Source organism: Galeopterus variegatus, unplaced genomic scaffold, assembly GCF_000696425.1.
Source record: "Galeopterus variegatus unplaced genomic scaffold, G_variegatus-3.0.2 Scaffold2670, whole genome shotgun sequence".
Lineage (NCBI taxonomy): Eukaryota > Metazoa > Chordata > Mammalia > Dermoptera > Cynocephalidae > Galeopterus > Galeopterus variegatus.
In genome coordinates this window covers 67,983-94,358 of record NW_007728781.1, presented here as the reverse complement: position 1 = coordinate 94,358, position 26,376 = coordinate 67,983, and the positions used below count along the sequence as shown (strand labels likewise).

Here is a 26,376-nt window from a genome sequence, read left to right as displayed (position 1 = left end):
ACCGGTCTGTATGTGGGATCCGAACCCTCGGCGGGAGCGCCGCCGCGCTTCCCAAGCGGCGCACTATCCAGTGCGCCACTGGGCCGGCCCTAAAGTCAGTATGCTTTTCAACCCAATTGTCAAATTCTTCAGAGAAGAGTTTGCTTTTATTTATCCATTCAGCAAATATTTCCTAAATGCCTACCAAGAGTCACATACTTCTAAGGAAGAGAACAGAACATGATGTCCTCGACCTCACTAAACCTATATTTGAAAGTGGGAGGCAGAGGACATAAACTAACAAACAGGCATGTGACATGTGCTATGAAAAAATAAAAAAAGGCAATGTAACACCAGATGTGATCAGACAGTATATTTCAGCTACAATGGTCAGGGAAGAGTCATGTGAAGATCTGAGAGAAGAGGCAGAGAAAATTATGAATACAAAAGCTTTGAGGATAGAAAGGGCTTGGCTATAGGGTAAAGTATATGGAAGGAGAAGCAGTGGTGGGGTCAGAGATGACAAGAAGCCAGAAGATGTGGAGCCTTCTATGCTATGGTTTGGGTTTTACTCTTAGTATAAGAGGACATAGTAAGACTTTAAGCAAGGGGTGACAACATCTACTTTATGTTTTAAGAGCTCAGTCTAGCTGCTCTATGAAGATAAGACTAGTAGAGGAGTAACATGGAGAAGCCCAATACCAATTAGAAAACAAATGCAGAGGCAAGAGAGCATGCCTGGGGTCCTAAGGTAGGAGCTGAGGGCAGACACCTCCTCCTGGAAGCAGGCAAGAGAACACGCCTGGGGTGTTTAGGAAGGAGCCTAGGGCAGCACCCCCTGACCGGAAGCAGGCAAGGAGCACACTGAAAACACCAATTCCACATGGGTAGCCCACCACAGCCATGGCTGCCACAAAAGTGGCTCAACACTATGGAAGTAGCCACAGCTACTGTGCAGGCGGCCATTAGACAGTTGACTGCACTGACACAAGGAGAGTCATCAGCAGAGACCAGAAAAAGAAGAGCACTTTTCTCTCCTCAAAGCCCACTCCTCAGTAACAGAAGAAGCAACTGCTATACCAGATGACCAGACATCAATATAGAGATACTAGAAATACAAAAACCCAAGAAGATATGACACCACTAAAAGAATACAGTAATTCTCAAATACCAGACCCTATAGAGCAAGAAACCCTTGAAATGACTGAATAGGAATTCCAAGCAACAATCTTAAGGAAACTCACTGAGATACAAGAAAACTCAGACAACATAATGAAACAAGAAAAAAATTCCAGGCTATAAAGGAGGAAACTTACAAAGAAATTAATACCTTAAAAAAGAATGTAGCAGAACTCATGGAACTGAAAGATTCATTCAGCAAAATAAAAAACACAACCAAGAGCTTAAGCAGCAGGCTAGAATAAGCAGAAGAAAGAATTTCTCATCTTGGAGATAGTCTTTTCGAAATAACCCAGGTGATGGAGTTTGGATGTATTTTCCTCCCAGAACTCCTGTGGAAATTTGATCCCCAAAGTGACAGTGTTGGAAACTGACTGAGTCATGGGGGCAGATCCCTCGCGAATAGATTAATGCTCTCCCTAGGTGGGGGGATTAATGAGTGAGATCTCGCTCTAATAGTTCCTGTGAGAGCTGGTTGTTTAAAAGACCCTGGTACCTCCCCCCTCTCTCTCTCTTGCTTCCTCTTGCCATGTGATCTGCTTTTAACCACCGGCTGCCTGCTACTTTGCACCATGAATAGAAGCAACCTTGAGTCCCATGCCAGATGCAGCTGTCCTGGAATCGTAAGCCAAATAAACCTTGTTCTTTATAAATTACCCAGTCTCTGGTATTTCTGTTGTGGCAACACAAACAGACTAATACACCAGGCATTCACAAAAAAGGAAAAAGAATTTTTAAAAATGAAGAAAATCTGAGAGCTAGAATACAACCTTAAGTGCACAGACATTTGAATCATGGGTGTTCCCGAAGGGGTAGAAAAAGGAAAAGGCACAGAAAATCTATTCACCACAATAACAGAAAACTTCACAGGTACAGGCAGAGATGTGGACCTTCAGATCCAGGAGGCTCAAAGATTCCCAAACAGATAGAACCCAAAAAGATCCTCTCCAAGACAAGTTATAGTCAAACTGGCAAAGCTCAAAGACAAAGAGAAAATCTTAAAAGATACAAGAGGAAAGAGTCAAGTCACCCACAAAGGAGCCCCTATCAGACTAACAGCAGACTTTTCAACAAAAACTCTATATGCCGAAGAAAATGGGATGATATATTCAAAATACTAAAGGAAAAAAACTGCCAGTCAAGAACACTATACCCAGCAAGGCTATCTTTCAGAAATGAGGGAAAAATAGTGCATTTTCCAGACAAAAATTGTGGGAATTCATCACCCCACAACCAGCCCTAAAAGAAATCGTCAAGGGAGTCTTGCATCTGGAATCTCAAAAACAATAATCACTACCACAAATAAACAAGAAAGAAAACCCATTGGTAGAACAAAAATGCAAACAAGAAAGAGACACTAAATCTTACCATCACAAAAAACCGTAATGACAATGTAATAATGCCGCTTGTTTATTTCTGATTTGAGTAATTCTAGTCTTCTCTTTTCTTCTTAGTCTAGATAAAGGTTTGCAATTTTTCTTAATCTTTTTAAAGAATCAACTTTTGGCTTTGTTGTTTTTCTCTATTGTTTTTTAATTCCCTATTTCATATATTTCTGTTGTAATCTTTGTTATTTCCTACTTTTTGCTTTCGGTTAAGTTTGGTCTTCTTTTGCTATTTTCTTAAGGTAAAAGATTACATTACTGATTTGAGATTTTTCTTATTTCTAGTATAGGTCTTTACAAGTAAAAATTTTCCTCTAAGCACTGAATGAGTCCTGCATCCTATAAATTTTGATATGTTGCACTTTGATTTTTATCTCAATGTATTAATTGCCCTGTGATTTTTCTTTCTACCCACTGTTTATTTAGGAGAGTGTTGTTTAATTTCCATACATCTGTGAATTTTCTAAGTTTCCTTCTGTTATTGTAGTCAGAGAACGCATTTTCTATGATCTTAGTCTTTTAAAACGTACTAAGACTTGTTTTATGGCCCCAAAATAAACACATAAATTTTTTTAAAAAGCTTACTTGTAAAAAAAATTAGGATAACATTTGATATCTGTGGCCATAAATTTAACATGAGACCAGTTAGAACAGCTGTGTGATTTTTTCCCCCCAGTAATATGCAGCTGTTCAATGCAGAGGCAGTATAGGTAGATGCTTGTTTTAAATCAGGATTGTGGTTTTGCAAAGCAAACTGGACAGAAGAGAGAGAGAAGCAAATAAGTAAAGGGTGTTTAGAAAGGAGTGATTATTATAGTGCAGGACAATGAAATTTGAGCCAGATAAGGAAGGGAGTGTAAGGACGTAAGAGTTATTAAAAACAAAAACAATAGTAAGTTGTTGTATCGAGGTGCTAATCAGGTCAAAGTATTGTTTGAGTGGGAGACAACTAGAGTGAGTGAGCTGGAAGAGGCGGTGGTCAGAGCTATACTGTATTTTCCAGCATCACCAAACCAAGGTGGAGAATTCTGACAGGTTATAATCAACTCCACATACTTTAATACACAGGAAAGAAAAGAGGCAGGTTTACTCTAGCCAGAACAGCTACACAATCTCCTAAATCACAGAAATGACACTGCCCCTAAATCACAGAAATGACACTGCCTAGGAACAGCACCAGACCAGACAGAAAGAAAAGCAGAGAACCTAATCTCACATACCACACTATAATTTGTAGAGTTGTTTTCTAAAATAGTCATTGTCTGCTTCCCAAATCGTGGAAAGATAAGGATCCAGCATGGCTGGTATAGTCAAAATCAATTTATAAAGCCTGAAAAACAGACCAAGGATATGACACAATGCTATGACTATATTGTGCCAAGAAATCTGAAGGTGTGGTAGAGAAACAGAAAACCAAGAAAATCTCTGCCTTAGAACAAGAGAACAGAACTGGGGTTGCTGGAAGAGGGAAAGGGGGAGAGGGAGTGGGGGGAAAGGGAAACTGGTAAAGGGCCACAAAAATTAATTACATTGTATAATGATAACTATACTAATTATCCTGATTTGAATATCAAAAACAAATAAATAAAAATACAAAAAACAAAAAACAAAAAACCCACTGACTTGGCCTTTAGGACCTAAGACACAACAGAGTAACTATATAGTCAACTTTTTCTCTCTTTAAAAAAACAGGTGGTCAGAAATGCTGCTGTATGTTGCTCATTTCTGGATTTCTCCCCGATTTATCCTTAAGGACAGAGGAAAGCATCAAGCATTTTCATGGAGAAGGGCATCCATTTATTTTAAGCATTATCTTAATTTCTATCATTCTGTAAAACAGGACATGTAACCTTAGGCTTTTGAGTAAAATGTTTGTAGTAAGAGAAATAAACATATATAACCTATTGTCCCACCTCTATTATTTTCTTCCTTAATTTTTGTATTCTTCTCCAATACTCCTACTTCAATTTTCATCTCCCTTTCATTTTTTTCTGTTTATATGCTTCAGGCCTCACAGAATCAACCAGGGATTCAACCCTTATTGGTATAAGTCAGACCTATGGAGGTTGCTGACCTCACAAGCTAAGAAAATACACTAGCATGAACATACAATATGGTTTTATTTCCTGTTGTCTTGTTTCCCCTTCCCATGTAAAGAGTGCATTTGTAGATATTATTCCATTTACTGTCCCCACTCCCCAGGCTATGTCAATGATGGATGCTGTGAATGCTACAGTTTCATCATACTATGCAATAGCACATGAAAATGTGAATGCAGAAATAGTATGCCATCCATACACTAAGTTAACTTGGACATTTCATTGTAACGTGCATCATGTAGAGGTAATAGGAAGAGACTAACTGTGGGAATAAACGCTTTAATAAAATTGCTTTAAAAGCAGATTTATTAAGTAGATAATGGTAACAATTTTCTTCCTGATGAAAATAAATGCTAGTGACCAGAAAACCTGAGTGGTTTTCTTGAGAAATTTTGGTTCAAATACCATGAAAATCACTAAATCAATTAGGCAGAAGATTATTAATCACTAAAGTGTCCCAGTGAAATGGGAGGGAAGGATAAAGTTACAAGTTTCTGATTTCATTAATAAAGGATGGGCCTAGAAGAAGGCAGGTAGGGACACAAGAAATGAGGGAGGGAGGAATGCAAAAAAAAAGTCGTAACTTATAAATATGGGTTTTTCTCTGATTTATTTTCATTATTAAAACATTTATATTCCACTTCCAATGGATCCTTAACCAATAAGGTTCTGATTTTATGTAAAACATGATTTAATTTGCAAAAATTCAGTACGCTCATGATTGAATTATAAAAGTTCAGTTCATATTCCCTTGTTTTTTGTTTTTGTTGGATTCATACTGACTATATAATAAAATCCAAATTCCCTTAATTAGCACAAAAGGTTCTTAACAATCACCTGTATTTCTACTACTATCTCACGCTTTTGGGGTTTGTTTACTTGCCTTTTCAGATGTCTTAATGTCGTTACCCTTTCCTTTACCCTGTCTTTGCCAAGCATAATGTACTCATTCTTCAAGATGAAGCCTAAAACACAGCATTTTGGCAAAGCTTTCCAGCACTCCTGTAAATGGAATTAAACGCTTCATCCCCATAAACTGAAGGGTCTGCATCTGGATTATAGCCTAATACAGTATAATTGTAAAGGAAAGTATTTTCTAGATCCCCTGTTGATAAACTATAATGCTTTAAGATACACAAGTATTAAATCTAGGGTTTACAAATTAAATACAAGGAAAACTAAAACATGATGAAATTCACAGTACCTATATTAATTTAATACGCAGTTAAATCACTGCTCACAATGCACTCATGGTACTTACTACTATTGTCCAAGTTCTTTGAGTCATAAGAAGACTCAATTGTCCTACAACCTTTGTTTGTCCAATTGCTAAAAACAAGTTTGCTTCATACGATGATTAGAGACATCATTTGAACTTTGCTTGGTATAAAAGCAACATTGTGCACTAGGTCCACCTAGTTCTTTTCTCACTGTCCCACGACAATTATGGTAGTAATACTTGAAGACCATGAGATCATAACCATAAATATGGATGAACCTACACATGCTATTTAAAGATATTTACCCAGATTATTTGGAATATTGATTGAAATGAAAATACAAAATCATAAATTCACATGTTAAATTTGTAAATTTCAGAATACGTTCAAGGTCTTCCAGGGATGTGAGTAGCCCTGATAGGAATACAAGGGGAGAGGTTAAAAGCAAGGGCTTTGCGGGTTGGAGAGCTCTGGGTTAAATAGTGGCTCACCATTTATTAGCTATGTGATCTTTAGCCTATCTAAGCTTCAGAGTTTTGTTTACTTTATCTTTTTAATTCATGATGTGGGATTAATGCCCATCTCTTATAGAGTTGTGAGGATTAAATAAGATAATGCATGGGAAATGCTTAACATAGGATTTGGTATATTTCAAGTGGTTAGCAACATATCCTTTGTCTCCCCTCTGCCCATCCCAAACACGTATATGTACACATTCACTTTATTATATATTAATATATAAATTTAAATATCTGCATCCCCCAAACATTAAAATCCAGATAATCATGGAATGTGCTTCTTCACTCTTTGCGGGAGGGAGGAAGAAGGGGAGGTGGCAGGACGTTATTGAATGTTTTTTGGTTTGGTTTGGTGGCTGGCCAGTATGGGGAACTGAACCCTTGACCTTGGTGCTAATGTTATGTGTTATATGTTTATATCTAAGTCTGGCATTGTTAGATATAATACTATAACAGTCCTTGTAAGTACTCATTATATACTATGCACCCATCTTGTTCAAAATAGTCTTACAAGGTTTTATTAACTTTGTAGATGAAAAGACCAAACCTTCAATAAAATTTAGTAATTAGCCCCAAATCACAGTTTTAGACATCACAGAAGTGGTATTCATTCCCAAGTGTGACTGCAACTACTATAGTCTTAACCTCTCTGTTATAGTGATTACGAGCAAAAATTGTTGACTTGGGAAGATCTTTGACACCAAATATTGAATAAAGATGGTTAACATAATACATAAAATAAACAAGAAGGTAGAAACCCATTGCTCTATAGAACTGTTATCTTACCAGGATGTCATTAACATGGTTAATTGCATACCTTCCTTTGTTCCTAAGAAATTTCATCCTTCAGTGTTTTTTTTTTTTCCCCCTCTTTCCAAAAGGGTAGTACATCCAATGAAGTAAGTCTCCCGGCATTTTCATATTGATTCATTTCATTCTTTCAGCTGAACTCTTCTGAAAATGAGCTTCAACTCTAAGGTTAGTAGCATTTCTATGCACTCTGCCTTCTAAAAAACTACAATTTTCTCTCCACCTGAAATGATGGGTATGACAGAATGAACCTTTAGGTCTTCCATAGAATTTATCTTTTCACTTACATTAAATGGTGAGTGTGAAAGTACATTCTATGCTATTCGATACTGTATAAATGTAAGACATTATGATTTTTTTTTCACTTTATGCAGACAGCCAAAAAAGAACCCAAAGGTTTTAGACAGAAAGAGTTAGGGAAAAATTCTACATCTAGGAGAAATTACCTTAAAGCTAGAAAACTAGACCAAACACTAGGTTACAAGTAAAGAAGGTAAAGAAGACTAATCTCACCAAAGGGTAGAATCAGGATTACCAAGCAATTAAAAAATATGCTTAAGGTATTGCCCAGGAAAAAATGGGGTCTAGGATGTAAGAGGGTCCACAGTTGTCTAAGCTTTGACAGCCTGTTAAGTTTTTTACATATTCATTACTCATTAAATAGAAAAATATTTGGTTAAGTACTACTACTATGTATCAAACACTGGGGATATAATTCCATGAATAAAAATAGTTTCTGCCTTAAGAGAGTATACGGAAAAGGGACCGAACCTAGTCTAGAGGTAGGGGCAGTAGTGACAATAAGGAAAGGCTTCCCAGAAAAGTGGTATCTAAACTTCCCTAAGGGATTAGTCTAAGTTACTAAGCAGGAGATGAAGCACTAGGAAGAGAGGACACTGTGAGCAAAGCCTGAAGAAAAGGAGAATGTGTTATGTTGGGAAACCTTACAGTTCATTATGACTACAGCTTCAAGTTGGAGAAACAGAAGACAGAAAAAGAAAGCTAAAGGTAAGCAACAGCCAAATAATTATACACTAATCAAGGAATTTGTGCCTTATCCAAAGTATATAAGACTTATGTAGGGAAGTGACATAATTAGATTTCCCAAAATTTGGAAGACACACTGAAGGGGAATCATAATTGGAGCAGGGGGAGGAGTTTGGGGTGGGGGGTATTAGATAGCTTTTACAGTAATGCAGGAAAAGAATCAAGTTACCCTAAGGCTGAATCAATAATCTGAACCAATGATGAGAACAAGCAAGCTAGTATGGTTTATATTTAATTAACTTCCTTTAAATCAAGTAAAGACAGTTTTCTCCTTCCAATATATTCTATAAAAGTTGTTTTATTTTATCTAAGCTATATCATTATGATCACTTCCCCAAACCCATTATTTTTCCTTCTAGTTCTCCTGAAAAGTCATCTGCAAAGAACTTTCCTTTTAACATCTCAATTTAAAAAATCACATTTGAAGGGAATCATCTTTTACTACCACTTTCAAAATACTTAAGTTTAACAAACTGAAGTGATTTTTGAATTTACAAACTCATAATAACTAACACTGAAATTCGTAATACCTAGACCAAACATCAATAGCTATAACATCTTTAAAATACCTTTTGTAGCCATCGGTAGCTAATATCCCAAACACAACAGAAACAAACAAAATAACCCCACTGTAATGAAGGAAAATGAAGTGAAGAAAAATTAAACAGATGCATTTCCTCTTGTCTGTGACAGAGATCAAGTTCCTAAATCTGATTACACGTGTATCTTAAATGTGAACTGCATGCAAAAAGTAATAAACTACTTTATGATCTTTGCTATCATGCTCAGAAATCACACAACCCAGACAAGAGATGGATGGTTAAAATAAACGAATACAACTTTACCAACAGAGAAAACACAACAGTGGATAAAGATTCTAGCTTAAAAAATTTTTCTTAAAGGAAGAGCAATGCCAATGTGTATGCAAATAAACCAAATCACCTGGAGATCTGCTAGCTGCCAGCTAGGGTCACTGATTTCCTCATCTGTTTCTCCCAATGTACAATCTCAAATTTGGAGACTTTAAAGCATGATAACAAAAAGTGGAGGTTGGAAGGAAGGTTTCTGCAAAGGTATAACCCATACCGAAGCAGTTAATTCAGTTGTTCTGAAGTTTGTGACTCTCTACTCTCTCTTGCCTCACCCTCAATTTCTTGTCACTTCGTTACACTGCTCAACATGTTTTTATACATGTAAGTAACAAGGCAACAGGTCCAATGAAAACAGTGCTTTTGCTCTAACATTCTGAAATTTCAACTTGCCTTGTACCCATGCCAATATGAAACCTCAGAGGGCCTGTAACAGAGGCAAAGGGTCACCTTCATATACTGAAACCCAGGAAAGTAGATTTTTATAACAAGCTCAAAATATGGCCTAGCATAAGAAAATCAATAAGGACAATATTAAATGTTTGTGAATTTTTTTAAAAAGGAGAAAAATCTATTCCAAAAATGTTAATTCACTGAAACCTTACTAGTCGAAAGAGTGCTCAACAGACCAGCAGCATCAGTACCAACTAGGAGCTTTCAGATATGCAGAAACTCAGGGGCCCACCAAACCCATCAAATAAGAACTGCATTTTAACAAGCTCCCATTCAATTTGTAAGGCATTAAAGTTTGTTCTAAAGTATAATATCAAATGATTCCCACATTATCTGATTCCTAAAATATAATATATTCCTAAAATATAAGCCTTGAGCAAGGCTGAAAATGCTACTGAATAAACAGGACAACACATATAAATGAATAAACAAATAAATAAAAACAAATAAACCAGCCTACCTGGTCATCTCATACAACAGGTGAAAGACTAGCAATTCTCAGCTAGGAATTAGATCAGAAAGAAAAAAATGCTACAAAAAAATCCCAAACTTTGTACATAAAACCACAATTTCTTTTAACTGTGTGAATTCCACATATAGTGATAATCATATGGAACAATGCACATGAATAGCCCCCTGGGAAATAAACCCATCATGAGACTGCTTTCATAACAGTTTAACTGCTGATTGCAGTACCATGATTTTATTCAGTACAAATCAATTTCCCACACAAAACAGTCCTAGAATATAATAATCAAAAGAAGGCAAAACCAGAACACAAGTTGTCAACGGTTGCCAAGTAAGAGGAAGGGCTGCATGCAGTTTTCTTCTTTGGATTCTATACATACAAAAAATACAAGTAATCCCACCCTCCACCTCCATACTCTAAGTATCTAAAAAGCATATATGTAAAAAGGTACTATAATCTGCATATTGTTTCTGGACTTCACAAAGCCATCACAAAACAAGAAATAGAGAAAAGTACAGTACCATCGTCCCTCGGTATCCATGGGGGATTGGTTCCAGGACCTTCCTTGGATACTAAAATCCACAGATGATCAAGTCCCTGATATAAAATGGCACAGTATCTGCATATAACCTATGCACATACTCCCGTATTCTTTAAATCATCTCCAGATTACTTATAATAGTTAATACCGTGTAAATGCTATGTAAGTAGTTGCTATGTTGTATTGTCTAGAAAATAATGACAAGGAAAAGTCTGTGTGTGTTCAATACAGACACAATTTTTCTTTCTCAAACATTTTCTATTCACAGTTGGTTGAATTCACAGATGTGGAACCCATGGATATGGAGGGCTGACTGTATGTGAAAAAGGTGAAATTAGACAAACTGGATTTGTACTCTAGATTCTGCCACTTAGTGGCTAAGACCCAGAGTAAATAATCTCTCTGAACCTCAATTTTCTGATCTGTGAAACGGGAAAATGTTATCCATTTCATACAGTTGTTATGAGTTGAAGTGAACATTTTAATAGTGTAAAGTTCTAATTAGAAATTAGACATCTGTTTCAATGGTTTTATAGAGAATGGGGGAGAAAGGAAAGGTGCCATAACCTAGTTTGTCAAATAAAATATAGGACACAGAGTCAAATTTATATTTCAGATAAGTGACAAATAATAGTTTAGTCTTATTAGGACATATTTACACTAAAAGATTATTCATTGTTTATCTGAAATTCAAATTTAACTGTACATCCCACATGTTTATTTGCTAAACCTGGCAATACTACAAAAATTCAAATTTTGACCCACTTTAAAATTAGTCTTTCCTCCTTTCTCTATTGAATTTGCCATCTTCAGCTCATCTACAGAATGCCAGGTGGTCATCTACAACTGCTATTTAGAAAAACAATGTTTACTACTTCTCCATGCATGATAGTATGAAACACTTTTCAGTATAAGAGTTAAGAATATCAGCACTAGTCTGTGTTTGCACATTTTTTTTCCCTACCAATGAGTCATCCAAAGTAGTACACTATTATTTCAGGAGATGTTAACAGAGGGTATGGCTATATTTGCTTGTGTGGGCTACTATAAAACCTCTAGGCAATATTATTGCTTGAAAGGAAAATAAATAAGGAAACACATTCTTGAACAATAAAGTTAAGAAGGCCAAAGGAATGAAAAGTGGAATCAAAAAGTACAAATAACAGCAGACCATTCTCCTAGGTTGTAAACTCTTGCCTATCAACCAAACTCCTTGTAGACAGATTTTACAGGGTCAGACATGCTCTAGGGCTTACAAAGTCTTAAGCACTTTAGCTAAAAAATGAGAAAAGCCCTTCAAAATATAATTAAGTCTCTTTTTATGAATGACAACTTATAAGGGTTTAGGGACTAGTGCTTTTTCTTAATGAAATCTGTCAATAATGTAAAAAAAAATTTTTCTAAAAACTATGCAATCAGAGAAATATACATTTGACCAAGTTAGATTTTAGAAATCAATGTAGAACTCTTTCATCGAACTCCATTAAAAAGAATATAACAATAGGAATGTTTTTGAACAAGATATAAAATATTTAACTTTTATTACATAAAAATACAGGGACTTTGGTCTTAATCAAGTTGGTACTTAGGAAGTATCTCACAGCTTCTAAACATTTGTTTTGAAAATGAGTCTGCAACAGTCACTGCTAAGTAAAACATAGGTAATAACATTGAGATCAATTTTTTTAGACCCAAGGGTTAAAGAGAGTAAAGAGATGACATTTATATCCCTCATCTCTGAGTGACGTTTGGCCAAAGGACGAATTCTGAACCAAATCATACATTTTCATCTATACATAAAATTATTTCTTTGTATTCATTCTCTGGTGCTAATGTCATTGGATAGGAATAAACAGATGCATTAAAGACCCTTAAAGCTCCATTCACTTGGTAAAGTAGGTGGGGTTATCGGCTAAGGGACAAGGAAAAGGACAGTGTAAACCTGCCTGAAGAGCCTCCTATATGAATTAGATTAGGGTAAGTAATTAATGAAAGAAGGGTTTATTTGTATTTTTAACATACTTATGCCCCACACAAACTTTATTTTTAAATGAGTCAAAGGTAAAGGTACCCTTTCAGAAATAATATTGAGGTCCAATAGTTAAACGTAAAGAAGAAATTTCAGGGAGTAGAAATGGGGAGAAGAATCTCTTTCCAACTAAGCCTCAACTTCATCTTTCTACCTACAATAGAAATTTTTGCACCTCAAAGGTAAGCAGAGAATTACAGAGAATATGTGTTCTTTTGTCATTTTCTACACATATACAACTTTGCACTGGGAATGTAATTTGCACCTTCTATTAATACTGGTATGAATCAATAAGAATAGTACAGTGTTTTAAAGAACCTGGAATGCATGACATCATGCCGTAATATAATGGGTCAAACAGTAATCCATTAAAAAGGCAAAAAGGAGTAATCATAATAGCTGCATTTACTGATTGCTTACCCTGGCCTTATACTGTTGGAAGTGCTATTTGTATTAACTCATTCGATCTTTATGACACTTTATTATACAATTATCCTGATTTTACAGATGAAAAATCTGCCTGAGAAAATCCAAACAATCTGGGGCTCCATAGCTCATATTCTACTTTGTAGGGTAGAGTACGCATAATATAAAGGGTCTGAGGTTGAAATGAGAAGATCTGCCTTCAAATCCAAGTATCATCACTTAGTTGGCTGGTTCTGGAGAAATCACATCCCCTAATCTTAGTTCCTCATCATAATAATAATCTGCTGTGAGAATCAAAGAGACAGGTGCTTATAAAAACAGCAAATACATACGTCATTATTATTAGAAGATAGTTGCTAGGTAAAATGCATATGGTATTAAACAAGCTCATTTTATGAACCCTATCAGAAATTTTCACACTTTAACTTACATTGCCATAGCTCATATGCAAAATAAATAATTTAAAAATGAAAGTTTCTGATTATCTTATGCATCTTCTCTTACTATTTACTTGCTAATGAAGATAGGCAAGTTACTTAATGGGCTCTGTACTTGTGTTTTTCACCTAAAAAATTAAAATAATAAATTTCTCTATGTAGTTGCTGAGATGATCAACTGAAACAGAATACGTAAAGCATCTACCATAGTGCCTCCAGCACACATGAGTAGCAGCAGTGGTTATTGTTTTTATTATGAGTCGTTCTACTATTCAGCAGAACCACAAAATGGAACCAAGATTTCAAGGGTGTACGTGTGAAGGTCTGTGTTAGGCGAAAAATAGTTCAAAGGTTCTACATAAATCTATAGGCCATGGCAACACCCCCTGCATCATTCTTGCTGCACTTTACTCTGCTGAATAGCTAGAATGTCTCTAATTAATTTTTAATCAAATTAAAACAATATATACTTTTTTCTTTTTCTCCTTATTCCCGCGGTGGCTTTTCATCTCCATTTCTCTCTCAGTCAAAGCCCGGTCAGTCTGATTCTTGCTCTCTGACTACTCTCACCATCTTTCAAAGCACAAAAATTTGAATCTTCTCTTCTGACAAACCTAATACTCCTGATATTTTACACACTTTCTAGACTTCTCTTTCCTGGAATAAGTTCTATCATTTCAGTTCCCTATCAGAATTCAAGAAAATGTTAGTAAACGATGCTCAATTACATTATCTTTGTTTTAGTAAAAGCATACTGACCTTGAGGTGAGACTGAAGGAAACAGCGAATCCAGGAAGAAAATGCGAAAGAGAAAGTTAGAAAGAATTAATAAGGACAATATTCGGAAATAATATTATTCATGGACATAGACAAAACAGAAAGGGCAGGATTACAGAAAGGGACAGGGTCACACAGATTCTGCACAGGCACTAAAAACTAAATTCAGATTTTTAACTCTCAACAAGTGTAGTTTCTCATTAGATTACACCATTGTACTTTACTGAAAGTTTCCAAAGGAAAAATTTTGTCTACAATTTACCATTTCCTGGGACAGGAAAAAAACAATTTCTTAAACACTAAGGAAAAGAAGAGAAAGTTAGCCACTCCCCTTCTCATTTACATAGCTAGGACCAGCATTAAGTGATTTCACAACTTTCGTTAGCTTAGTTTTATATATACCGACCTTATAATTGACTACTCCTGTATCTACCCTACTCTGTTAAGAGCATCCAAATTATCCGAAAGCAAAAGCATAAAAACATTGACAGTTTCAGTTATTCTGTAGGATACAGAACTCTAATTTACTTGAAAATATCTGAAATAATTTTATAATTATAATTTCATATATAAAATTTATAATTTTATAATTTTTAAAATTTTTTAAAATTTATGATTTTATACAATTTTTAATATTTTAGAATTTATAATTTTATCTTATAATTCTTAATAATAAGAATTTGAAGCAATTATCTCAAATATTAAAACATAATAATTTTTTTCCCTAATCGCAACCAATATTTCTCACTCTAAATCTACCAAAATTCTCAAATGGTGCAATCTAAAGGCAATAATGAACAAGAACTATGGCTCTATACACAACAATTCATTTCCAATGTTGCTTTGCAATAGGAGATGCAAAGTAGCCATGCTTAATATTCCTACATAGCATGAAGCCCCTATGGTTCATTGTTGCCTTTAAAAATAACAGGCAGTTTTCTCTTTTTAAAAATTAATCAATTTCACTGAAATTAGTATTATCCTCCAAACAGTTAAGACTTCTAAAGGCCAGATCCATCTGGATTACCTTCATAATGTAAATTTTACCTTAAGAATCTAAAACAAAAGGTTTATTTCTTGAATGCAAGCACCATTTCAATATGTACTTTAATGTTTTCTAAAACTTAGTGATTTGTTGCAAAAGTCTAATTCAGTACTTAAAACCAAAGTTTTTAAAAGTCACTGTGAGGATAAAAAAAGGCAAGGAGGATAAGATTTATCATGCCCACTATATAAGGTGAGGAGATGAAAAACAAGGGAAACAAAATGGCTTGCTCACAATCACTTAATGGGTGAGCAGCAAATTCAGGATAAGAATGTAGGTCTGCTGATATCTCACTTGGGCACACTTTATATGTTCTATGATGATTTTTCAGGAATCTATAAAAATCCATGGACATTCAGGATACATAAAACAGTGTAAAAGGAAGACAGTGTTCAAAGGCAAAAAGGCCAATCTCAGAATGACTGATGCCAATGATCTTTTTTATTTTTGTTGGTTATGATACAGGAGTTAAAATCCCTAACCCTAACCCTAACCCTAACCCTAACCCTAACTGAAATCTCATATAGATGCAACACTTAATATAAGACATGCATAAATCAGTTTTAAAAATATATACTAAGCTTACTCCTGCCAACAGAGACCAACTTGATCTTTTTACCTACTTTATTCTTCATGAATCATATTTCACTTTAGCATCAAACTATCGCTCTTGGGAAATAAATTTAGAACAAAAACTCTGCACGTGATATGTGATTCTAATGTTTTTACTTTTAAGTAAAAACTTAGGGTAGCCACTAAACATAAGTTCCTATAAGACCATAATATAAACAAATTATAAAGTGTTGTGCCCACAAGAAATTTTGGGAAGATGACCTAGTAGGAATTGACTGTGTAATTTATTCTACTTTTAAATGAAATCAGTGAAATTGATCAAGGAGGAAGAAACAAGCAGCTTCCCCTAAAAGCAAGCTGAAGCAAGCAGGATCAGATAAAGAATCAGTCATCTTCAGTTGTAATACTTTAACATCTTTCTTTTCCTTTTTTTTTTTTTTTCAATATTTTAAACAGACCACTCTCCCTCAAGCAACAACACACTACATGATTCCTCACAATCGCCAGCAGCAGCCCCAGTCATTTCTCTTCTACTGCTACTACATTAAGAGCTCCCTGACACTGTACTTCAGGGGTCAAACATGAATAATTATAAACCTAAAAGTAAAAAAATTGTTTTCTAAGGAACAATTTTCCTCATGAAATACATAGCAGTTTACGCCAAAGCTACATACAGCTTAATTTCCATACAGCAGATCTCCAAAGACGTTAAACTGAGAATCAATTCAGGATTTTTTTAAGGAAAAATATTTACAGATATAAAGACTAAACACCCAGGCTCACATTATCAGGTTATACTATGCCATAGATACCTGAATGTAATGGGTTACCAACATAAAAATAATCTCAAACAGAAAGCCCATTTTCCCAATGAGGTGAAAAAAAAAAAAAATACTTTTTAGGTTGACCTAAATAAAACTCAGGATGTAGGTGAAAAGTTAAATATCTAATTATAAATACATTCATTTGGCTACATATACATTTTAAATGGAATATACGGTAAAATAATGTTAATTCAGAATACTACTTTCTTCCACTCTCACACACAACAAAACAATGGTATTCACTCTCTTTACATGTGTCCTTAACATCAATTCACCAAGGATAGAAGGTGCACCATTACTTCATGTATTATTACAAAAGAAAAAAAATTATATCAATTAAATTATGCCATGCCATTACTTGTACATGTATCCCATTTTCAGAGATATTAAAATGTAAAAACAAAGTTAGGATTGCTATTTCATTATGACAAAAAGAAGAAAGAAAAAGTTACCTACAGTTTTATTTAACCTGAAGATCTAAAAGTAATCCACCTGAATTATATTTAATTGTATAAGAATATTTTATGTATATTTTATGCACATGGATTTACACACACTTTTACATAAAGAAAAACATGTAAACATATTAGGGAATATATGTACATGTACAAACATATTATGAACCTACAAGCAAATGTAAAAATAATATCAATATAACTATCAGCTTTAGGCACCAAAAAAACAAAAACAAAACAAAATAAAAAATATACATAACTATCAGGATATAAGAGACTATTGAATCTCCATCTTTTCAAGTTTTTAAAGGGTCTGAATATTTTGGGCAATGGGGACATGTAAGGGAGAAAATATGATGAGACAGTGGAATGATCCTGCCTCTACTTTTTAACATATATATATATATTTACTGGTCTCTCAATAGTGTACAGTCACAGAACAGAATGTGGTAGGTACTCCAGGAAGATCACAAATAAAGGGAAGAAAGATTTCTACTGAAGAGAAGTCAGTAAAGTTTTCTTTTCAAAAAAGGTAATAGTTAAAAGGGGTCAGATTCCCACAAACAAATAAGGGGAAAGAAAGTTTTAGTCAAACATAAAATAAGAAGAAAAGGCAGATGAGGGGAAAAAGCACTCATTTTCTAATTTTGACTTCCATTTTGTAAGAAAAAAATTATCTTCTAAGACTATCAAACCAAATATTGGAAAGACCATCCTATAAACTAGTTAAGGTTTGCTAACACATTTAGAAGATTCATGAAAAATTTTTAAAAATTTCATTTTTATTACATAAAATTTCAGGAACTAGTTAAAGTTTTAAAAGAAAACAAAAAACTCAAAAAGTCATATATAACCTTGAGAAGTTGAGTTTAAACCTAGCACCTAATCTTCCCTAATTTCTCCAAAAGGTTCCAGAAAAGTTCTCTTTCTCTTACACATACATATATGCAAACAATAACCCCAGATTAAAATTTAGTACTTGCATGATAGGAAAAGGACCTCATTCTTTGTGTTCTAGTTTGTTTCTGTGTTTTGATCCTTGATCTACAGAAATACAGATGCCTCTCGCTTATCAAGGAAAGGTTAAAAGTTACTGCTTTGGCAATTCAGGGGCTAACTACCTTGGGTCTAAGTTCTAAGCAAACTGGGAACATGCCTGCTTTTTAAAAAAGTCAATTAAAGTAGCCCAAGTCGTATGAATAGATCATATACCACTTTTTAAACAAAGCCAGTTATTATAACTCAGAATGTAGTTCCCTTGAAAATAATGTTATAAATACAGGTTAGGTTTTCTTGCTAGTCCACAAATTCAAATTTAATTATGATGTAAAAGCCTAGAACTAAGAATTCTAGATGAAGTCTGGCAAAGTTGGTTAGCAAAGAAGATAAAATTAACCACCACAAAGTGGAAAAACAATGTTTCCTCCATTTTAACTACCCAAAGGCTGGCCCAGAAAATGTGTATATCTCTGTGTGTGTGTGTGCATATACATATATAATATAATATATATATGATAAAACTGATCGCTAGCTTTCCTGTCTTCCTCAGGATAGTCCTAGTAGCAGTACAGTATCTTAGCTTTCCCTCTCCATTCTGTATCTCTATCTACACTGGAGTTCTAAGTCCTGAAATTCACAGTCTAGGATCCAAAATTACATGTCAGCCTTCTACCCAAAAGACCTTCCAAGCCACTGTCATATTGGTCTCAGAAATTAAAAGACCAAAGACACAAGAGTCTAAAGTTCAACAAGTCCCTTCTCTACGTCATGGAGCCCATGTTAATTGGGATGGCTGGCCCCTGTGGTATGTTCAGTATTACTTTCCAGAAGAGCTCAACCAGACCTTTAAGAGTTGGATCCTTGTCACTGGAATTGCTAGCTATTTGGACAAGCTGTGGAAGAATGTCTCTGCTAGCACCACCTACAAAAGAAAAGACAATAGCTGCTGTACTGCTAGAGTCTTAGTCTCCTAGGACCAGAAGCATCCCTTAACCGAGTCCTGACAGAGTCCTGAAGAGCTCAGTATCACATGTGGAAAAACTGGCACCTGGTAGCAAAGCAATCAAAATGCCAGTTCCAAAGAACCTGTCCTATAAAAAGGATTTCCAGGGCCGGCCCTGTGGCGCACTCGGGAGAGTGCAGTGCTTGCGAGCGCAGCAGCGCTCCCGCCGCGGGTTCGGATCCTATATAAGGATGGCCAGTGCGCTCACTGGCTGAGCGTGGTGCAGGCGACACCAAGCCAAGGGTTGCGATCCCCTTACCGGTCACATAAAAAGACAAAAAAAAAAAGAGGATTTCCAGTACATGGGAAAAGTCTTCAGCATCAGCAAGATCCTCAAGTGAACAGTCTCTGAATTGTCTACCTGTCTATATCCTCCCCTCCCAGGAGGTGGGGCATTAATGAAAATGGAACACAGGAGGTTCAAAGGAGAAAAGGGAACAAGAGACAGACCCTGGAACTGTTAAGCACAATTCTGCTGTCACCTACTTATGTGATCTAGGACCAGGCATTTAAACCTATCTGGGCCCCAGTCTTCTTATCTATATAACAAAAATCTATGTGATCTAGAACTAGGGATTTATCTTCTCTGGGCCTCAGTCTCCTTATCTGTATAACAAAAATCTATATAAGGATCCTTTTCAAAAACAAACTAAAAAGTCACAAAGCAAAAAGAAGGGGTAGCTGAAATTTAAAAGTATAACTGTTAAACAAACTACATTAAAAATTTTGAGTATTGGGCTGGCCCCGTGGCTCACTCAGGAGAGTGCGGCACTGGGAGCGCCAAGACCGTGGGTTCGGATCCTATATAGAGATGGCCGGTGCACTCACTGGCAGAGCGTGGTGCAGACCACACCATGCGGAGGGTTGCAATCCCCTTACTAGTCAAAAAAAAAATTTTTTTTTTAGTATCTTTCTTAGAAAGATAAGATCTGCCTGATACAGAACAAATGAAACACAAGTCTTGTAGAGTTCCTCAGGAAATCTCTACCCAAAATATGTACCAGTTTGCTTCTTAACATTCCTACTGAAGGACAGCAAAAGAACTGCTCATTGAATCCAAAAAAGGTAAAAGCAATGCCCATGTTTCAAAGTGAAATATAGCCATTTCTGTCATAATACAGATCTATTTTTAAAAGTTAAGATATAGTCATGTACCACTTAACGACAGGAAATGTTCTGAGAAATGCACTGTTAGGCAACTCTGTCATTGTGTGAACATCACAGTGTGTACTTAAACACACCTGGATGGTATGGCCTGCCACCCATGTAGGCTATGTTACTCCGACCACTGTTGTACATGTGGTGCATCACTGGCCAAAACTTCGTTATGTGGTGGATGACTGTATATCCTTTAAAGTAGCTGCCTGGTTGGGTGCAAAAATCTGCTATGTGTGCCCCTTCCAAAAAATGAAGGGGTGAGATCTGTTCCAGGCACTTGGGTGGGGGTTGGGGTGAGGGCAGAAACAAAGGAAAACAAAGAGGACTAAAACAAAGTAAAAGAAGGATTGAGGGCCGGCCTGGTGGCGCACTGGATAGTGCGCCGCTTGGGAAGCGCGGCGGCGCTCCCGCCCGAGGGTTCGGATCCCACATGCAGACCGGTTCCCGCTCACTGGCTGAGCGAGGCGCGGGAGCAACGCCGAGGGTTGCGATCCCGTTGCCGGTCCCCGGTCCGGTACGGGGGCGACACTGAGGGTTGCGATCCGTTGCCGGACACGGAAAATAGACAAAAAGACAAAAAAAAAAAAAAAAAAAGAAGGATTGAAACCTGTATGGACATATCTGAAAATAATGGCAGAGTACAATAATCTTAAGACTGGTTTAACTGGTATCATCAAATTACTGTCTTACTTTAAAAGAACCAAAATGGGCATAGTGAGGGAATCACTCCTGATGGGGAAGTAATTAAAACAGTAGGGAAATTATTTTTTGATTTAGAAGTTATAAAGTAGAAAAGAGACCCCAAACTAGAAAAGGGGCCCCATGCTGCTTCTGCTTCTTGCAGCTTTGATCCTTGTTTGACTTATCAAAAAATTTTAACTCTTTTCAAAATGATTGCTTCTACTATAAGAAAAAAAAAATGAGTAGGAAATAAGTATGTAATTACATGTATCAGTTTGGCTGCAAATAACATAAAATCCTGATTCAAACTGGCTTAAACAATAAGAAAATGTTCTATGTCACATAACAAGAAGTCTCAAGGTAGTTTCAGGAATAGGCCATTCAGGCTCTAGCTCTGCCTCTCTGTAGCTTCATCTTAGGGTGGTAGAAGGTAGCTGCAGCAGTTCTGGGCATCACATCCACACATGATGAAGTCCAAAAGAAAGCGGTCACCTTTCTTCTCGCAAGACTTTTTTTTAATAAAACAATCATTCCCAGAAGCCTCCCGTGGTTTTTCTCCCAAATTACTCACTCATCATACACTCAATACATAACTAGTCAACAGAAAAGACAATCCCACTATCCTGATCAGCTTACTTGAATCAGGATCTTCTCCTGGAGCTGGGATTGTAAGGAATTACACAAACTTAAGGTTGTGTTAGCCTAGAAGAAGAAATGGATATTTGATTGGTATAATCTATTCTATTTTAAACTTCAAACAAAAAAAGAAAAGCAGAAAACTAAAAGTTAAGGTCAAAGGAGGGAGCTGAAGCATAACATATAAAATTAATTTAAAAAGTAGTTACCAGATCTGTGGTGCCTGGGGCTGGAGGGAGACGCTGCAAAGGAACATGAGGGAATTTGGGGGAGTGAAGGAAATGTTCTATATCTTGATTGTGCTGGTGGTTACACAGGTGTATACATCCATCAAATTTCAAACAGTGAACTTAAAATGGATGCATTTTATTGTATGTAAATTATACCTCAATAAAGTTGTTGGGTTTTTTTAAGGGCTTCTGAAGACTTCTAAAGAATAGACCCCGCGCCCTCAAGTGTCTGCTAAAACATCACCTTGTCAGACAGGTCTTTCCTGACGACCTCACGAATAATCCCTCTGCTAAAATTCAAAACACCCCCCAAAATAAAGTCTATACCCATTAAAATCCCAGTTCTTACATTCCCTCAAATTGGGAAATATAATAAATCCACATTTTTTTCTACTGATTCTTTAGATCACACAATAACAGACTATTATTTTTCAGATCACTGAAAATTCACCTAAATTATATGAAAATCAGGATAGCTGCCATTCTCTAAATACAAAAGGCATGTTGAATCTATTAAAATTAATCTCAGAGTAAAACTGAGGATTTCTACTGTAAACATTAAACTCTGTGTATTCATTAGACATTTTGGCATTGGGAAAAAAGGTAATAAGATAAATACAAAAGCAAAATTATAAAACAAAATACAATATATGGTATATAGGCAATGATCCCGGTGTACTGCCATAATGCAAGTAAGTCACTAAGAGGGACAGCACAAGCCTGAAAACATACTCCCAGAATTCCATCAGCCTCCATGACTCCTCTCTCTAAATATTTTAAACACTGTGCCAAAGAAAAGCCTACTCATTATGAAACTAAATAGAAATTCTAATATGCTTATTTTAGAAGAACAACTCTCAATTACGTTTGGGGTTCCTGAGGCTAATCTAAGTCTATCTACTTATATAAGGACATTTGAAGCTATGGTTTGTTTCTTTTTTCTATTCAGAACCACCAGATGATGACTTTCTTCAAGTATTAACTTGGCCAGGCCAAAGAGTGCCTGTTAGTCAATCAAATACTAATCCAGACATTGCTGTGAAGGTATGATATTGATGTAGTTAAAGCTCCAACCAGTTTAAGTAAGGGAGATTATCCTAGATTATCTGAGTGGGCATAATTGAATTCTTCAGAAGATCTTGGGCCGGCCCGGTGGCGCACTGCTACAGCGCGCTGCTTGGGGGTGCGGTGGTGCTCCCGCCAAGGGTTCGGATCCCACATACAGACCGGTTCCTGCTCACTGGCTGAGCGAGGTGCAGGCGCAGCACCGAGGGTTGCGATCCCGTTGCCGGTCCCGGTCCGGTACGGGCGGTGCTCCCGCCAAGGGTTCGGATCCCACATACAGACCGGTTCCTGCTCACTGGCTGAGCGAGGTGCAGGCGCAGCACCGAGGGTTGCGATCCCGTTGCCGGTCCCGGTCCGGTACGGGCGCGACACTGAGGGTTGCGATCCGTTGCCAGACACGAAAAAAGACAAAAAGGAAAAAAAAAAAAAAAAAGAAGATCTTAAAAACATGGATGAGGTTTCCCCAGGAGAAAGAAGAAATTCTGCCTGTGAACCACAGCTATGACTTGTCTGTGAAAGTTCCATGCTGCTCATGATATTCCCTTCCTGACAGGCAGCCAAGGGATTTCAGACTCGCATGCAAGACAATAATCTCTTAATATATATGTGTGTGTTTCTGTATACAAGGGTACTTCAAAAAGTTCATGGAAAGATAAAATTAAAAGAGAATACAAACCTTTCCATGAACTTTTTAAAGACCACTTGTGTGCACATATAAATACGCACACACATATATTCTATATTCTACTCCTGTTATTGAATTCCAGCCAATACACACCACAGTATGGAATATGAATTTAGAAGAAGTTCTTAGATTTAACTGGGGAAAAATTTTTATATTTGCAGATGTATATGTGGATTTACCTAATACTCTTTTTAAAAGTAGGCCAATAGAGTGTTACAACAGTAAATCATCTCTAATAGAAACTGCTATTTTCTTCTGCCAACATAGGAAGAGACAATGTGTTTATTTCTCTAGACCACAAAGAATAGGTCTGGAAATTCTTTGTGACGTAATCTAAATCTTTTAATACTGGAGATGTTTACATAAGAAGTACTATGAAGTGCAAAGACTACCAAGAATTTTCTTGAGCTCAATGATTATAACCATCTGCTTTTATTTTTGCACTTAGAAGGCTGCTAAATACCCTTTTGAAATGAACTCAACATGCTGAATTACAGTGTGGCACTACACTTACATCAGTTAAGGGGCTACTTAAAGGGCATTTTAGCATAAAAACGACTATGTAAAGGATGGGCTAGAAACAAATACTAAAACAATTACAACTAGCAATATCAGAACCTTAACAGTGAGAACACAGAATGATTTTATACAAAAGCATGGTACCGAAGAGGTACAGTTCAACTTGACATATAACTGGCTGTTCTTTAATTCTGATCGAGCAAAATTCCCAGCAAGCCCCAGGAGTAGCAAGAGCAGCCGTAGCAATTCACTTTAGTACAAGACTGTGGCCTTACATAACACTCACTTTCCCAGGAAGTCCCAAACAAACCCCCCTGACAGTACAGGGACAGAAACCTGGCGCAGAGGATACAATCTGCAGGAGGCTGGCTTTCTGAGAAACAGCATGGCCAAAGGACAGAGGGGACACACACACATATACACACAGACACCCAAAACCCAATGGAAAAGGACCGTGATAAGACAAATCAAAAGAAAGATGAAGAAACTCAAATGATAAATTACAGCAAGACAGACACCCACACACAGGAAACAGTGGAATGGCAACACAAGAAGCAAATGGTTAGTAAGAACACCACTGCCACGCACATGCACCTCAGTACGAAGTCCGAGAACAAGAAGTGTAATATAACTCCAACTTTCTTTGACATACAATGCACTGATTATCTCCTAGAATAAGGAGAGCTCAGTTTATAAAAATGGCATTCAAGGGCATAAGTGAAACTAAAATCTACTTGCCATTTTCTAAGACAATACCGAATATAACTACTTTTGCTTAAGACACTGGGTCAAGATGGGGCAAAATGATAAATCCCGTAAGAAGAGGGAACCTTCAAATAACAGTTGCCAGTAAGCCAACAAGGAACATAACTAGCCACGGTGGAACAGAAAGAAAACTGAGTTGCAATGTAAAAACCACATTTTATTAGCTTCGGCTCAACTACTATATAACTTCAGGGATAATTACTCTGGTTTGTTTGTTTTCTCTTCCATAAAATGCCACGGTAGATCTCTTTCACAAATTCTGATTCTACTGTCCATACAATATCTTTAACTATGTTACTGAATAACAAATTACAAAGCTGGTAGCAAAAATTGAGTTAAGGAAGCTGTTTGGGGTTTTTTTTGGGGGGGAGTGGGGGTGGCAGGGGGCGTAGCCAAGAAACTTTGTGTCAAGTCCTAAAATAAAATTACAGTGCTTCATGACCAGAAGACAGAATTGTATAGTGCTTTTTCCAATTTATGAGTCAAATTCTGTGGAAAGAGTAGATCATTTACAACTCTTTCTCAAAATGTGAGAAACATAGTGGTCAAAATAAGCTGCTATTTGGTGTGCTTTGGATATCAAGTATAGACTTAGTCCTATTTCCTACTGTCCTTCAAATCATGTCTAACTCCCAAAATTAGTATTGGGGCCAAAAATGAATCAAAAATGTTATTCAATCAAGCTGAAATAGCAAGCAATAATTTCAAATTTAGATTTCTTTTTTTTTTTTCTTTTCCTTTTTTGTCTTTTTTCGTGTCCGGCAACGGACCGCAACCCTCAGTGTCGCGCCCGTACCGGACCGGGACCGGCAACGGGATCGCAACCCTCGGTGCTGCACCCGCCCCTCACTCAGCCAGTGAGCGGGAACCGGTCTGTATGTGGAATCCGAACCCTTGGCGGGAGCGCCGCCGCGCTCCCAAGCGGTGCACTGTAGCAGTGCGCCACCGGGCCGGCCTCAAATTTAGATTTCTAATACAAAAAAACAAACTAAAAAAAACTTTTCTCAAGTAATTTCTTTTCTGAAATATACTTAGTGGGAAGTCACTAATCAATCAAAAGTATTATATTTTACTATCTATGCAGTACTACTGCTGATTTCAGAACCATACAAAAGAGAGCTATGTATTCATGTGAGTATATAAGGGTGTGTGCATGTGTGTGTTGGGGGTAAGGGTGCAGTACAAAGATGGAGACATAAAAATGCACATAATCTAATCTTGAGGCTCTGGTAATACTTAAGGTTTGATTTAAAGAATTTTATCCATTTGCCTTATCCAGAACTAGAGAAAATAAATACAGTTAATATCAAAATAAGAGGAAGCTGAGTGAGCAGCTAATCAGCCTGTGTTATCCACACTTTCAGTACAGTTAAGGAGAACTGTGAGGGTTGGATTTTGCTGTAGTTTCTTGAAAATCAAAATTCTCTGGGTACAGAATAGGAGAAAATGGTAACTTCAGAGGAAAATATCAAGTCCACCAACAATTTGTGAAAGTAGATT

At 36.5% G+C, this 26,376-nt stretch overlaps 1 protein-coding gene across 1 annotated transcript in view; it reads right to left on the bottom strand.

Annotated features, from left to right (window-relative positions):
• Nucleotides 1–26,376, bottom strand: part of LOC103598565 (ELKS/Rab6-interacting/CAST family member 1-like) — a gene marked incomplete at its 3' end in the record, with an annotated part of 256,924 nt that overhangs the window by 178,328 nt on the left and 52,220 nt on the right. The window lies entirely within an intron of this gene.